The 15,956-nt window shown below is 40.7% G+C and overlaps 1 protein-coding gene across 5 annotated transcripts in view; it reads right to left on the bottom strand.

Annotated features, from left to right (window-relative positions):
- NCALD (neurocalcin delta) overlaps positions 1-15,956 on the bottom strand; it is a 468,302-nt gene that overhangs the window by 334,084 nt on the left and 118,262 nt on the right. The window lies entirely within an intron of this gene.

The raw sequence follows: 15,956 nt of genomic DNA, 5'->3' as shown, positions 1-15,956 counted from the left end.
ATACCGCACAAATGGGCTATTCCATGCATCTCAAGAATGCTCCAACCATATTAGGAATTCTCCTAAGTGGCTTCTCTGCAACATTACACAGTGTTGCTCCTGACATGGACATTTCAGTCAGCCCCAAACTCGACTCTAGACAAAAATATTACAACTGGATGATTGTCAAGTGCTCAGTCTAATCACTGCTATTCTTTCCCCAGAGTCCTTAAAAATAAGAGTACCAGATGTTATGCTTGTATATTTAATGGGAAACTGAACGGGGCAAAACACAAAATGCAGCAAGCCTAGTTGTAATATTTAACTGTTTTTGAAAACCCACCATCTAAACATACCAGAAGTAACATATTTTCAGAACTGTGACAAAGTCAAATGTCTTTCAAACACACACACACACACACACACACACACACACACACACAAAGCCTGTCATGAGTAATTCAAAATAAAGCAATCTGTCAGTTGTAAAATTCAAGAATCCTTTCCTAAGTAGGTTGAATGTGTCCAACTCTCTCAGTAGATACCATATTAACATATGAAAACTATTCAGAGAATTCCATCAACTTCAGAAAATATTAACTAAACAGTTGCTTAGTTAACATCAGGCTGGATCTCCTACAGGTACTTAGCCCTTATCAGAGTGCGTGCTAAGTCGCTGAGTCATGTCCGACTCTTTGTGACCCTATGGACTATCGCCCGCCAGGATCCTCTGTCCATGGGATTCTCCAGGCAAGAATGCTGGCGTGGACTGCCATGCCCTTCTCCAGGGGATCTTCCCAACCCAGGGACTGAACCTGGGTCTCTTACATCGCCTGCATTGGCAGGCAGGTTCTCTACCACTAGCACCACCTGGGGAGCCCCGGCACTTATCAGGAACAAACCTAATTCATCATGTGTTACCCAAACCAGTCCCCCACCCTGCCAGCCCTTCTTATTAATCACACAAACGAGGAACCTGACCATAGTCCACTTTCTCTTCTCATCAATAACCAAATTCTATAGATTGTGCTTACAGAGGATCTTTGTCTCTTACTCTGTCTCTACTCTGTCTCTTTACTGCCACTATCTCAGATCAAATCTTCATCCCCAATCTGCTGAACAATTTAAGATCTTCCAGCTTTTGATGTCTTCAATGAATTCATTCATCCTTGAGATTTCTCTTTCTCAAATACACAATTGATACGTCATTCCCTTACTCATACCACTCTTCAGTGACTCCCTGTTACTTACAGGAAGGACTCAATATTCGAGATGGTGTCTGGCTTCACACTCCACACTCCAGCCTTGCCAAACTGTATACAGTTCTCCACTGATTGGTTTCTATTTTGATATTCAGGTCTCCACATCCTAAGTGATCAACACCTTCCCATCTCACCTTCTAAAGGGCCCATCTAACAATTCCACTTCTTTCCAGAGGAAAATTCCTTGACCTCACCTGGCACTACCCTCTTCCTCCACTGCTGAGCTCCAGCCAGATCCCTGTAGGGTCTGCTGCCCTCCACTGGGTCTCAAGTTCAAGATGATTTCCTCAGAGAGATCTTACTTGACCCCCAAAAGAAAATTTTATCCTTCTCTGATGTACTTTGCAACCTGCTCTTCCTTTCCCTTTTTGCATTTATCACAATGACAGCTGTATGCTTACTTTTGTGGTTAGTTCAAAGTTCACCATCCTCAGTGGACACTTACTTCTGTGAATTAGGAATAGTTTAGATCCAAAGTTAATCCCCAGAGGCCTAGCACTCAATAAAAATTTAAGCCAATGTGTGATATCTCCAGCCGCATTGCTTCTATGAATAATTTTCCACTCATTACCACCAAGCAATTAAGGATCACTTCCTCTCTTGCAGCTCAGACAGGTCCCTGAAAAAACTTAAGTCAGAACATTCATGATGCCTCATGCACTTCCACGTCGTTCTTCTACTACAAGCTTCTTGTATTGTTCCTTGCAAAAATCGTGTCATGTCTTTGAGGCAATTCTTCTTTAAGGCAGAATAAAGAGGGTACACAGGGGGACACATGTTTTCAGATATCAGTTGTGAGGGTGCCACAAGAATGGCAGCAAGATAATTTGGTACTTCAATTGGCATTTAATTGCTTTTTTTTTTTTTTTTTGCAACACCAAATAACAAACATGAACTTACTATGCTTTTCCTTTATGCTCAGTTCTAACTAAATATTATATTGCTCTTAAGAACCAGGTATCCTACTCAGTGTCACTGATCTATCCCCAGCATCTAGCATAGTGCTTGCATGCTGTAGGTACTAATAAATGATGAAAAATGAACAAAAAACAAACAACAGAATGAAAAATGAACAATTCTTATCCTCAAAGAATTCACTACTTAAAGAAGTAAACAGCAGATATGCCCAAATTTTGAAATCATTACAGATACCTCACGAAATTGTGGCTTTTATAAGAGTTTCATATGGTTTAATCTAATACTTATGCATAGTAGTGTACCTGCATTCATTTTTTTCATTTTTCCATGTTTATTTTTAACTCTCATCCATTTGGACAAGATAAATTGTGGTGCAAACAGCAGGTGTATATAACCAGGTTAACCATATATTTTGGTTTGCCTGACACCAACCTGATTTAAGCACATGGCCTGAAATAAATATTTTCATTGTCAATAATTATTTTATATTCACTATAAATGTTTCACTCTCAAACATGTCCCAATTTGGATGACAAAACTCTGCAGTCTGCTCAAATCCTCTTAAGACATTCTAAGGCTTATGACCACAGCCATAAGAAAGTTTTCTCTCTCTCTGGGTGTTAATGCTTTCTCCTTTGAAGAGCAAAGACTGTGTATGAGCAGAATAAATACTGACTTCCCCTGAAGCCTCATTCTGAGGGGATGTCATATTCCAGGAAAACATTGTCCAAAAGTAACTAATAAACATAATCTTTCCTGGTTCTGGAAAAATACTAAAAAGAATCTAATATATAGCTCACAGCAATTTTTCTTCCAATTTCCTTCCACTCCTCTCCAAGGCCCCACACTTCAGAGCTACAGGGTGGGTGTGGGCCACAGGAGAGGAGCTTGGGCCTTTCTAAAGCCTCAGGACCAAACTCCTTCTGCCTCTCACTCACTCCAGCCCATTAACCTATCTTTAGAGTCTTCATCAGGGAATTCTAAACAGCAGAGAGCAGATCTGGCAACTTTCTTTAGAAGAGAGAGGAGGAGGAAGAATCTAAGTAAAGGCAAAATTCTTTCAAGGGTGAGGGGGGAAGGATTTCAAACACTGTATGTCAAAAATAAGTTACACAGACACCAAAAACAGGCACAGAGACTATACAAGATTAAAAGAGATGAAAGAGACATAATGGATCAAATGGATTCAAGATCCAAAACTTGTCTGAAGACATTTGAGTATGGACTGTATATTAGATGACTTTGTAGAATTACTGTTAATTGTCTTGGGTGTAATAATGACATTGTGGTTACTTAGAAGCATGTCCATATCCTTAAAAGAAACATGTGGAAGTATTTAGGGGTGAAGTACCATGATGTACTCAAACTATATACAAATGATGCAAAAGGAGAATGTGGACATTATACATACATCGTACTTAAACACAAACTTAGTCCAAGGTGTATAAATATGAACTAAGCGAGAGAGGAAAAGTGCATGTATCAAAATGAAGGAACTATCACTATGTACAGTTCTGTTGACTTTTCTGTAGGCTAATTTTAAAAATGAAAAGAAATGGAAAATAAATAAATAATAAGTAAATAAACAAAGTCCTTTTCACGTGCATATTCAATATTCTACACAATACCCGAGTATTCTTTGAAGCTCCAACTGCAAGGACCCAAGGAAGAAACAATGCCCACAGCTTTTCATGTTGGGAGAGAGTGTTTATTAAATCCTCAGGGAATCTAACTTTCTGATGGGAAAGTAATAGCTCCGGGCAATGCCATGAGGAGGACTAGCTCTGGGAGGAGTCAAAACTGACCTCTAGCATTTCCTGATGGCCTCTGCAACGTGGGCCCTGCCCCAGCACAAGGCAGTCTCCTTCCTGTGGACTTTGTCGCCCCTTTGCCCACCGTATGTGGGTTCCATCACCCCTCCTGATAAATGACCAGCAATTCAAGAATGAGTATGAGGCAGCCCCAGTCCCCCAGTGACTTCTTCCATGGGTGACTACTTAATTCATCATTCAGATCAAGATACTTTGGAGAAGGCATGTACATCCTAGGTCACTACAGTCATGTCTGACTCTTTGCAACCCTATGGACTGACAGACTCCTCTGTCCATGGGATTCTCCAGACAAGAATACTGGAGTGCGTAGCCATTCCCTTCTCCAGGGGATCTTCCCAACCCGGGGATTGAACCCAAACCTCTTCTGTCTCCTGCATTGGCAGGCAGGTTCTTTACCACTGCATCACCTGGGAAGCTTAAGGAGAAGGCAACAGGGAGTTAACCAGACAGGGTACTGGGACAGCACATACTCTGAGACTAGCCCAGGAAAACTGGAACTGTCTCAATAACATTTGGGTATATGTCCATCCTACTTATATCCCATAAGCACATGTATCAAACAAATATGTAAAGGATGCCAATAGCAATCTTTAACCATATATCAAAACAATGTATTTCAAAGAATTCAAAGGAGGAATGAAGTAATTCCTTTGTAGGAATCAGGAAGAGAATCTCGGGAAAAAGGAATTTCAAGCTCATGTTAAGATATTATAGTAAGATTTCTGCAGTTAGCAATGGGAGGCAAGGTCATTCCAAATGGAATTATGTGAGCAAAAGCCAAAGTAGGAAAGCATGGGGTATGCCAGGGAAATGGGAACCATCTAATATAGCTGATCTAAAGAGGTGCCCACAGAAAAGCCAAGGAGATGAGCCGGGGGAGGTAAATAGGAGTTGTAGGAAAATTGCATGCTCTGTCCAACAGACAATAGGGAGTCACTGAGTGTTCAGAGTGAGGATGGTAGTAAGACTGTGAATGGCCTTGACTATCAGGCTAAGCACTTAAGCCCAGGGAATCAGACAGACCTTTTCCAGAAGATTCTTATACAATAAAAATATCCATAAGTATAAATCCATATTCTCTATCCTAAAAACATGAATGATAGAAACCAAAAGTGGTAAAGAACCCACCTGCCAATGCAGGAGACATAAGAGACGTGGGCTTGATCCCTGGGTCAGGAAGATGCCCTGGAGTAGGAAATGGCAAGTCACTCCAGTATTCTTGCCTGGAGAATCCCATGGACAGAGGAGCCTGGTGGGCTACAGTCCATGGGGTCATACAGAGTCAGACACAACTGAAGCGAAGGGACATTTTCCAGAAGAGTCTTACACAATAAAAATACCCATTTTTGTAAATGGGTATTTTTGTAAATGCATATTATCTAGCCTAAAAATATGAATGAAATAAACCAAAAGAAAACTGTCACAGGTGTTGACGCCATAAGCTTCTCAAAACCACCTTTACTCTCTCCTGTGGGAGGTTCTGTTTTGTATGCTGGGCCAAGTATCACTTCTTCCGTCAATGTTTCCTCATCAACTTCTCACTTCTGTTGCCTGAAAACCACTGTCACAGAAATAGAACTGAGAGAATTTAAAAGTTCAGAATGTCCAAGCTTGAGAGGATGAAAACAGAAAACACAGCATTTGAACTAAAGGAAAAGCAAGTTACCCAGAGGTGAGAGATGTGATAAATTTCCACTGGGCATAGGAAATTACATTTTCAAGGCACAGCACATTTTGAAAGCAAGTCCTTCTACCCCACCCCAAGAAGCCTGAGGCAATCTCGCATTTAATAAGACTAATTTATCTTTCCCAAAGGTTAATTTACAGATATTTATTGGATTACATAGGGAATTTCAGGGGGAGAGCAGTAAAAGATAGTTTTTCAGCTGTTTTTAATTCTATTGTAGCTAAGTTTGACTAGGCAAGAGCACATGCCTCATAGAAGAACAAGTCATTCTAGAGAAAAACTATTAATATCAAATCTTTCCGGAAAAGGTGGACAACACTGGCAAAGCAATCTCCTTTTCAGAGGAGAATGGCCCAACAGGAAGCCAGTGCTCCAGGCTCTCAATACAAAGCCAGGAATATTTGTAAACAGAAAGCACATATTCTCTTTCTATAGAGGGTGTGCCCGCTCTTCAAACATATTCCCTGGTCAGTTAAGGCCATAAATGAATGGAGAAAAGGCTGAGCTAGAGAAGTTGTTCTTGAGTTTTCAGTCCATGGAGTTCATATCTACAAAGGACATCCGGGAAAAATAAACAGGAGACAACTTTAAGAGGCTTCCGTCAGGCTTTGAGGTTTCAAAAAGATAACTGCAATTAAATGGAACACATCAAATATGCTTAAGTCCACAAAGTCATGCATATATATATATGCATACTATTGGAAGATGAAAGGGACTCAGATTCATGATTTTGATGCTTCGTAAATAAAAGAGTCAAATAGTTATCTTGTCTCTCCTATGTGAATAGCACCACTGGGTAATCAAAAAGTAGATGAGGGGAAGCAATTCTTTATGAAAGTATTCCATCTGCTAAATGAAAACATAAGTCTAAAATAAATATAACCATTTTGCCAGCCCCAGTGAATAAAGGAATCTAAGCACTGAGCATCAGCAAGAGTTAACATCACAAAAAGGACAAGACAGATATTACATGCTTCCTGATGGAAGAACACTCTTAGAATGTTGCCAAAGGAATTATATCTGAGTCTGATCAAGCCTCTAAATCCTTCTACCACATTACAGGGCTACAGAAGACAGAGGAACAGTGGAATTTGTCATGACCGTGAGAAACTCTACAGGTCAGTAGACTGGGTTCATCCACAGATAAACTATAAGGAAAAGAGAGATGGAGCAGGAACCTATAGATTAAAAGAAAGCTGTAGCATTTTTTTTTTAATAAGCACATTCATTTTTTTTAAAGCTGCTAAACTATAGGACCTAAGGATGCACATTTGGGTGATCACTGTTAAAGCATAGGTAATGGTTACTTGTGAAGGGAAGTAAGGGGTTGTGATTGACACAGGGAACATGGAAGGGGCTTCTGGAGTGGGTGATAATTTTTACTTGCTGAACTTTGGTTGTAGTTACAAATGCTTTTGCCTTATGATAATTGACTAAGCTGGACTTCCCTCATAGCTCACTTGGTAAAGAATCTGCCTGCAATGCAGGAGACCCAGGTTCAGTTCCTGGGTTGGGAAGATCTGCTAGAGAAGGGATAGGCTACACACTCCAGTATTCTTGGGCTTCCCCTGTGGCTCAGCTGGTAAAGAATCCACCTGCAATGCAGGAGACCTGGGTTAGATCCCTGGCTTGGGAAGATCCCTGGAGCAGGGAAAGGCTACCCACTCCAGTATTCTGGCCTGGAGAATTCCATGGACTATACAGTCCATGGGGTCGCAAAGAGTCAGACACCACTGAGCGACTTTCACTTTCACTTTCTAATTGACTAAGCTATATATTTCACTTGGAAGAGGGGATCTATCTGTGTTTTGTTTTACAACAAAGTAACTTGATTTTTTAAAAAAAGAAGATACTTCTAGCAAACTCCTTAGAAGCATGAAAAAGGATATAAAGAAGCTTCTGATATTTTCCAAATTTAGGGGAAGTATGATAGATAAATAATGCATCAATGATTTATATTTGGGAAAGGAGAGTTAAAATATATTCAATACATTTCTATAATAAATATTAGAATAAGTCGGCTAGGAAGAAATATAATTCAATGAAGAAAACATGAAAGGAAAGATGCTGACTGGCTATGGCCTCCATTCCCAATAAATCTCATCGTGATTCCCTAAAAGTGTTATATGGTGGGGGGCTCATCCCCCACCCCCCACCAAAAAAGGGGATGACTTAACAATCATGGGGCAAGCCCTATATAAAAATCAAAACTTAGAATACTAATGTTTTGGGAAAACACCAGGCTTTTCTGTTGATTTTCTCCCTCAGAGAAACAGCTGCTGATTTTTCCCCTTGAAAGCACATTCCTAGGCTCTTGAACTCCTGGCCTTGGACACTTGATGACCACATGACCTAAGGTATCCACTATAAATTAACTGTGTCATTTGATCCCCCATACCATAGACTCAGTTATGTGTAGTCCCAGTCTGTCACCTATATATATATATATATATATGTATAATATATATGCTAGGTCTACAGCAGGTCTGGAAGGTACAAGAAGTTATATAATTAGGTGACTCAGCTTCCTATGGCCACTACTTGTGCTACGTTGCTTTCCCTTTCTCAGCCCACACCCATGACTTCATAAGGAGCTCCCTGTAACCAGTTAACGATCAAAAAAAGATCATTCTATTACCAGCACTAGCTGGAAACAGACTGGTGCATATTCACTCAGAGTGGCCCTGGAAAATAGTGGAGAAAGACAATCCTGCCCGTTGGTAGAACTTTACAGGACGTCTGAATATCCACTTTGTTTAGGCTGAAAAATAGCCAGAAGTGCAAATCTATACCAACTCATAAGTAGTAGTTAATGATTTAGCCAGATGGTCAGAGAATTAGAAAGGATGGAATTGGAAATTTGGTAAAAAGGAGGACTGTGAAATAGGTGTATGGATGATCTTTTGGAATGGAGAAAGGGTATTGAATATTTGTGTGTGTGTGTGTGTTCACACTCAGTTGCTCAGCCGTGTCCTACTCTTTGTGACCCCCATGGCCCCACCAGGCTCCTCTATCCATGGGATTTTCTAGGCAAGAATACTGGAGTGGGTTGCCATTTTCTCCTCCAGGGGATCTTCCCTACCCAAGGATCAAATTTGCATCTCCTATGTCTCCTGCATTGCAAGCAGATTCTTTACCACTGAGCCATCAGGGAAGCCCCATGAAATATTTGTATCCCATGTGAATATCCACAAAAGAGCACCACTGCAGAGGCTCTCAATGATAAGGTAGACAAGATAACATTCTGAGGATATCAGATGACAGTCAGCCTTTTTTCCCCAGTGCTTTCCCTATGCTTTTTTTTTTTTCCAGTGCTTTCTCCAAAGACTTGCCTTCAGAGTGTCAATGGCAGCATCAAGCTGGTTGTGCAAAGGCCCACCAAGAAAATCCTGCTATCACCATCGCTGAGTTCTCAACTTCCCAACAGCAGGAGCCAACAATGAGCCCTGGTGGCCAGCTAGCCAATCTGATTACCTTGGGTTGATTACCTTGATCTCCTTCCAGAAAGAAGGAGGCAAAGATTTATCCTCCCTGGAATAAATACATTCTGGATATGGATTTGCCTTTTGCAAACACCACCATCCACATACTTACTGATCATCATAGTACCCATCACAACATTTCTTCTGACCAGGCACTAATTTCTCAGCAAAAGAAGTACAGCAACTGGTTTATGACCATGAAATTCTCTGGTCTTGCCACACACTCCATCATCCAGAAGCAGCTGGCGTGACAGAATGGTGGAATCACCAACTGAAGGCTCAGTATTGTCACCCACTGGGAGATAACACCTTGAAAATTTATGGCACTATCTTATAGCCTGCAGTATATGCTTTGAGTCAACAACCCATATAGAGTGTTATTTCTTCCATAACTAGGACACTTGGATCTGGAAACCAAGGATTAAAGTTATAGGGTCTGCTTTTATTATTACACTTAAACAAAATTTTGCTTCCCACTCCTGAGATTTGGGGCTCTGCTAGTTCCATTATGGGCACAAAAAATGGTTCTACCATACTCAAATTTGAGACTTCCTCCTTGTCATTTTAGACTCCTTGTGCCATTAAACTAATGGACAAAGAAAGGTTTTGCTGTCCATGTTAAGTTGATTGGTCCCAAATGTAAAGATGAAAATAGGACTCTGCTGCTAAACAATAGCGGCCTGAAGAGAGATGTCTGTAATTCAGAGGATTCTCTGGGGTTCCATTTATTACTTCCATGTTCAGTAGTAAAGTTGATGGAGGATTTTACCAGCCCAATAAAGAAAGAACGACTAGGGACACAGACTCTTCAGGAATGAAGCCACAATCCAGCAGAGAAAGAATCCTCACAAACCAAAGGACTAGTTAAAAGGAAGCGGTACATGAAAGTGGATAAGAGAAGAAGAAAAGCATATAGCTACAGATATAGTTTCATATTGTTGCTGTTGTTCAGTCGATAAGTCATGTCAACTCTGCAACCCCGTGGACTGCAGCACGCCAGGCCTCCCTCTCCACCATCTCCTGGAGTTTGCCCAAATTCATGTTCATATGCAGATCCTATATCTATCTACCTACCACTATATATCAGTTATGGCCTTGTGATCAGCTAGAGAAGTGAGAACTACAGCAACTATGTGTATTTTCTTCTTTGTTTTTTTATGTACATATTTGTATATAGAAATCACTTCCTCCTTTTTCCTTTCCCCTGCTCTGTCATATCAGGGATGCTGGTTGATCGTTTAACTTTACAATTTAGCCTTGTGGGTTATACAGTGGGATTTTGACTAACCTTAGTGAGAGTCACTAAGCTCATTCAAACATGGATGCACTGACTGATGAAACTTTGTTATCTCCCTTATTGGGGGAAAGGGGGGCATGCCTTCATTTGTTAAAGGGATAGTTGTATCAAGGGAAGCACTTCAATGCTGCTGGGGTTGTTTTATCGAGTTTGTGTGTGGGTAGAAGGCTGTGAGCGGATGCGGAAGAGACAAAGGGATGGACTGTGCCTCACAGCACCTTCCTCGCTCAACTCCACACTCTTTTCTGTGGACGTTCTTCCTTTCTATGTACATTCTATGCACACCACCTTTTTCAGACTAACTCAGCAGCTGGCTTCCTATTGGGTTCTATCATCTGGGGCACTAGCAGGAAATTGGAAGACAGCAGAAGGGAGAAGGCGTTCTGTTTCTTTGGATTACTGGCTGTGCCCACAGGAGCAAGGGCAGTGATGCCTCAACTGGCTCTTGAGGACCCTGGCTTGCCCAGGCACCTCACTTCTCACAGAAGAGGGGAAGTGAACCAGCTGAGAGCAGGGACTGTCTTGGACTTATGGGTCCCCTAGTGCCTGGCCTAGAGCAAAACTCATAGCAGTTTCATGGGTGTTTTATTCTGGTTTTATTTTGGTAAAACAAATATACAGAAAAATTACCTTCTGGACCATTTTTAGGTGTACAGTCATGTTAAGTATGTTCACTTTGTTGAAACAGATGTCCAGAACTTTTCACCTAGCACATCTCTATGCCCATTAAATAACAAGTCCCCTTTCCTCCTCCTTCCAACCCCTGGTAACCACCACTCTACTTCCAGTTTTACCACTTTAGAAAAATAGGCAGATGATTTCTTTTAATTAACATAATTGTAGAATCTCCAAGTTGGAAAAAACCTTAGAAGTAATCTAGTTTAGAAGTTACCTAGTGCATGGTCCCACCTTCTCCATCTTAAATCCAGTAACCATTACTTTTTAATCATCTGATCTATGCTGGAAAAATCCCAGTGACTGCTTCAAAAGGTGACCCATACTATGAGGAGACACTTTCTGAGATTTAAAAAAAAAAAAAAAAATCAGTTCTTTCTTACATTAACAGGAAATGTTGAACTTATCCCCATTGATCTTGGTCTATTTTCCAGAACAGAACAAGTTTCACTTCACTGAAGTTTACATGTTTTTGTGGTATTTTAAAAACATGATTTTATCATGTGTTTTAGCCTGCAAGATTTGCATGGAGAAAATCAGGAACACAAGTTAAGACCATCAACTGCTGCTGATATTCAACACTCAGCAACAGCATACCATGTAGCCAGAGGTCTCCATAGCCAACGGGAAGGCAGAATTCAGGAGTCAATTTAAAGAGTGAATAAATTCTTGTTCCTGAGACCCGTTGCACACCCAGGCCTTTAAAAATAAATCTTCTTCCACATGTTCACAGGATTACTGACAGTTTCTCATTAGATGACTACTTAGCTCATTAATAAACCAAGAGATTCTCTCCAAGGTAGTCACAATATTTATTGTGATGCAAAGACGAAAATTGTCACTAATGAAATCTCATTCAGAAAAGTGCATCACCTCAAGATGATTTCTTTTTTAAAAACTTGTTATTAATTTAATTAATTTATTTATTTTACTTTACAATATTGTATTGATTTTGCCATACAAGATGATTTCTGAAGTTACAGAGGCAGGATACAATCCTGTTCTTGCAGTGTTTCAAGCAAAATTCATGGCAACCTCTTCCTCAAATAACTGAACCATAAGTTCTTTATACCACAGATTTACACTGTTGCTATGTGTGCTCAGTTGCGTTGTGCCCGACTATTTACAACCCCATGGACTGTAGCCAACTAGGCTCCTCTGTCCATGGGATTCTTCAGGCAAGAATACTGGAGTGGGTAGCCATTCCCTTCTCCAGGAGATCTTCCTGACCCAGAGATCAAACCTGGCTCTCTTGAGTCTCCTGCATTGGTAGACGGATCCTTTACCACTAGCACCACCTGGGAAGCCCCATAGAAATATAACCAAATAATAATAATAATAACAAATTTGAAGAACATGGAGGCTATGATGAAATGCCTCTGATGGAAGATCAGGAGCTGAGCGAGCCTTGCACAAGAATTTGACTATAGGAGGTTACTGCCTCTGAGATGTGATATATGCCTTGGGCAACTGTCTTCAGCATCTTCATCATGATTATTGTTGAATGCACTCAGTATGCCTTGGATATACTAGAAGCATTTAATGTCAGATTAAGAGAGAAATGTAAAAATTGGTAAAGGCCAGGAAGCAATAATTTATAAAGAATAAATGTAAATTGTAAATAAACACATGGAAAAACTTCTCTGGCTTGTAATCAAAGAAATGCCAATGGAAACAAAGCAAGATACTGTTTGTGTCTCATCACTGAGAACAACAGGCATTCTCAGTACTATAGACACGTAAGCTGGTGCAGCCTTTCAGAGATTAATTGCTAATATGTAACAGAAACCGTAAAAATACTAATATATTTTCATCCAGAAACTTTATTTCCTGAAACAAAGAAATAACTTTTTAAATGGGCACACAAAAAGTGTGTACCAGGGTTTCACAATTTGTAATCATCAAAAATCAAAAACATCCAGGGTGTAAGTGTGTGAACTTCAAAATCACCTAAATAAACAGTGAGATGGTGTTCAAGAAAAAAAAATCCAAATAGCAAGCAGTGGATGGTAAATAAGTTATGACTCACCCAGAAGATGGAATTCTATGCAACCATTAATAAAAACAAACATTACATAGCACTTACCATGCAGCAGCCTCTATTCTAAGCAATTTGTAAATATATTAACACATTTAATCTTTACTATAATTCTATGATGTAAGTACTATTATTGCCCCCATTTTACAGAGAAAAACTAAGGCAAAGAAGTTAAGTAATTTGCCCAAGACCACTGATTTAGATGGCGCTGAGCTATTCAAACTCAGGAAGGCTGTTCTGATTGCAGAATTCTGTACTCTCAACCATCACACCATTATACTATAGAAGAATATCTAATGTCACATTAAAAATCTCAAAATATACTTGTAAAAATGTTTTAAATGAAATTATATTGGGTGCGTGTGTGTGAAAGGTTGCTGCTGCGAGCCAAGTACTACACCAGGATTTGTGACCTCCAGAGGAGAGGATTCTGATCTGGGGTCAGAGATGAGGCTTGACTACTTGGAGCATTTTGTGTAGCAAAGTTTTATTAAAGTATAGCAGAGATAGGGAAAGCTTCTGACAGATATCAGAAGGGGACAGAGAAAGTGCCCCCTTGCTGGTTTGCAGCAAGGTGTTTTGTCTGTTAGAAAGCTGTTAATCATGTAAGAGAAACACCTCAGGGCTGACGGAGTTTCACCAGGCCCCTCTCCCACAATCTGCACTTTTGAGATAGGATGGCATGAGGTGTATCATCCCCCAGCCATAAAACAATTGACAAGAACACTGGTTTGTTGAGCCATTATCAGCCCAAGTTTTGAGAAAATAAAAGTTAGTCTTAGGCAGAACCATTTTGAAGAAAGGCAAATTCCAAAGCAAATACACAGTTTCATTGACCTAAGAAAACACACATTGGTTAGCTCAAGGCAGAGCCAGGTGTCGTCAACACAGAATTAAAAGAACCCCCTTTTAATTTCATGTAGAGAAGGAAAAGAAACATCTGCCATTTGCAGTTTATTTCCTCCTGCTGCCTGGGGACCTCTGGGCTTCCCGCCTGTTACCCTCTCATATGTGTATAATATATATGCACATGTATGGCAAAATACCAACTGTTATTGAAATCATATACAATGTTTGAAACTTTTTTCTTTCTTCTATTTTTCTAATTTTATTTTTTTGCCAAGAACACATGTAGTTGGCCTTCTGTAGCCACTGGTTCCACATCCATGGATTCAACCAACCGCAGATCCACAGAAACCTACCCACCCAAAGAAACCCATTGGTGAAAACCACAGATACAAGAGCCCACTGTACTAGGCAATTTTATACAAGGGACTTGAACATCTATGGATTTTGGAACCAATCTCCCACAGATGCCAAGGGATGACTGTGTTACATTCATAAATTTCAAAATAAAAGAATGCTCTCGGTACCATCACTGAAATATTCCTGATGGCCACTGCCCTCAGCCTAGAACTGGAAGGGACCCAGTTCTTAGCATGACTATTTGAACAAACTGAAGTATTTCACATCAGTTTGCCTCCTTCTTTCTTGACCATGAGATACAGCTGTTGTTTTTAAATCTTCAAGAAAACTAAATAAAGGACCTTAACCTGAACTGATAGCACTTTGTGTATATATATATCTTTTAACAATAAATATTTGTATTATTTCAACACCTGAAGTTTCAAAGCACTCAACCTGTGCCCAAATAAATTCTCTCTATGCTCTGCCTTCAACCCTGAGCCATCTGAGTTTATCAGTGTGCATATACTTAACTTTAGCAACAGTTTCCAGCTGGTGAGGATACTGTTGCTTCGTATGGGGTCTTCTAGGGCCTCTGACTCATTGAAATTTCCTAATGGCCATTGCTTTACGGTACTAAACTGATCCTAGGGCTCCTCCATGGTAATTCTCAACTGAACCAATTTGGGGATTTAAATTGCCTTCAGGGAATGGGCAAATAAAATATGACAGAAATCAAACCAGCACCATCCACACAGACTCTGTCCACACCATGTGGAAAGAAAACAATTGTCTGTGGGCCAGTGGGACAGAGGCAGTAATTACATTCTGTCAAAGAGCAACCCTTGCTGTGGACATCCATCACATAGTACTGTGTGCAGGGTTTGCAAAGTATGTAAGAAACAGGGTGAGCCTGTGTGCCTGCAAAGGGTGCTGCATCAACTTTCACCAGAATCAAGTCCACAAACTCCCTGGCTGTTCTCCCCACCTGGCATTTGGTGGCCTTGATTATTCCCGTGGCAGAAAAGCCCCTAGGAAACCTAAGCAGAAGGCTCAAGATTCTATAGCATTAACCAGAATAGCACATAAATATGTTTAGGGGACATATCCCTGTGCACTAGTAACCCATTCCACAATTTTCTAACATCCACTTTGGCAGTGTTGCTGAAATCCCTCTGGGCTCCAAAACTGCAACCGAGGGGGCAGAATTCTAAGATACCCCCAAGACTCCATCACCCAGGTTGTATCCACCTGTATCCCTCCCCTCTAGTGGGGAACTGTGATGGGATGGCCACTTCCTCAATTAGGTTACATTATATGCTTCCCCGGTGGCTCAGACGGTAAAAAAATGTGCCTGCAATGCGAGAGACACAGGTTCGACCACTGGGTCAGGAAGATCCCCTGGCAAAAAGAATGGCTACCCACTCCAGTATTCTTGCCTGGAGAATCCCAAGGACAGAGGAGCCTAGCGGGCTACAGTCCTAGGGGTTGCAAAGACTTGGACATGACTGAGCGACTAACACTTTCACTTCCTTTCATATGACTAGTAGTGACGGGACAGCCACTCCATCCCAGCCAGCCAGAGAGAGGTGAGTTCCTCC

The sequence above is a fragment of the Bos javanicus genome, chromosome 14 (genome assembly GCF_032452875.1).
Source record: "Bos javanicus breed banteng chromosome 14, ARS-OSU_banteng_1.0, whole genome shotgun sequence".
Taxonomy (NCBI): domain Eukaryota; kingdom Metazoa; phylum Chordata; class Mammalia; order Artiodactyla; family Bovidae; genus Bos; species Bos javanicus.
This window is presented reverse-complemented; position numbering and strand designations above follow the sequence as displayed.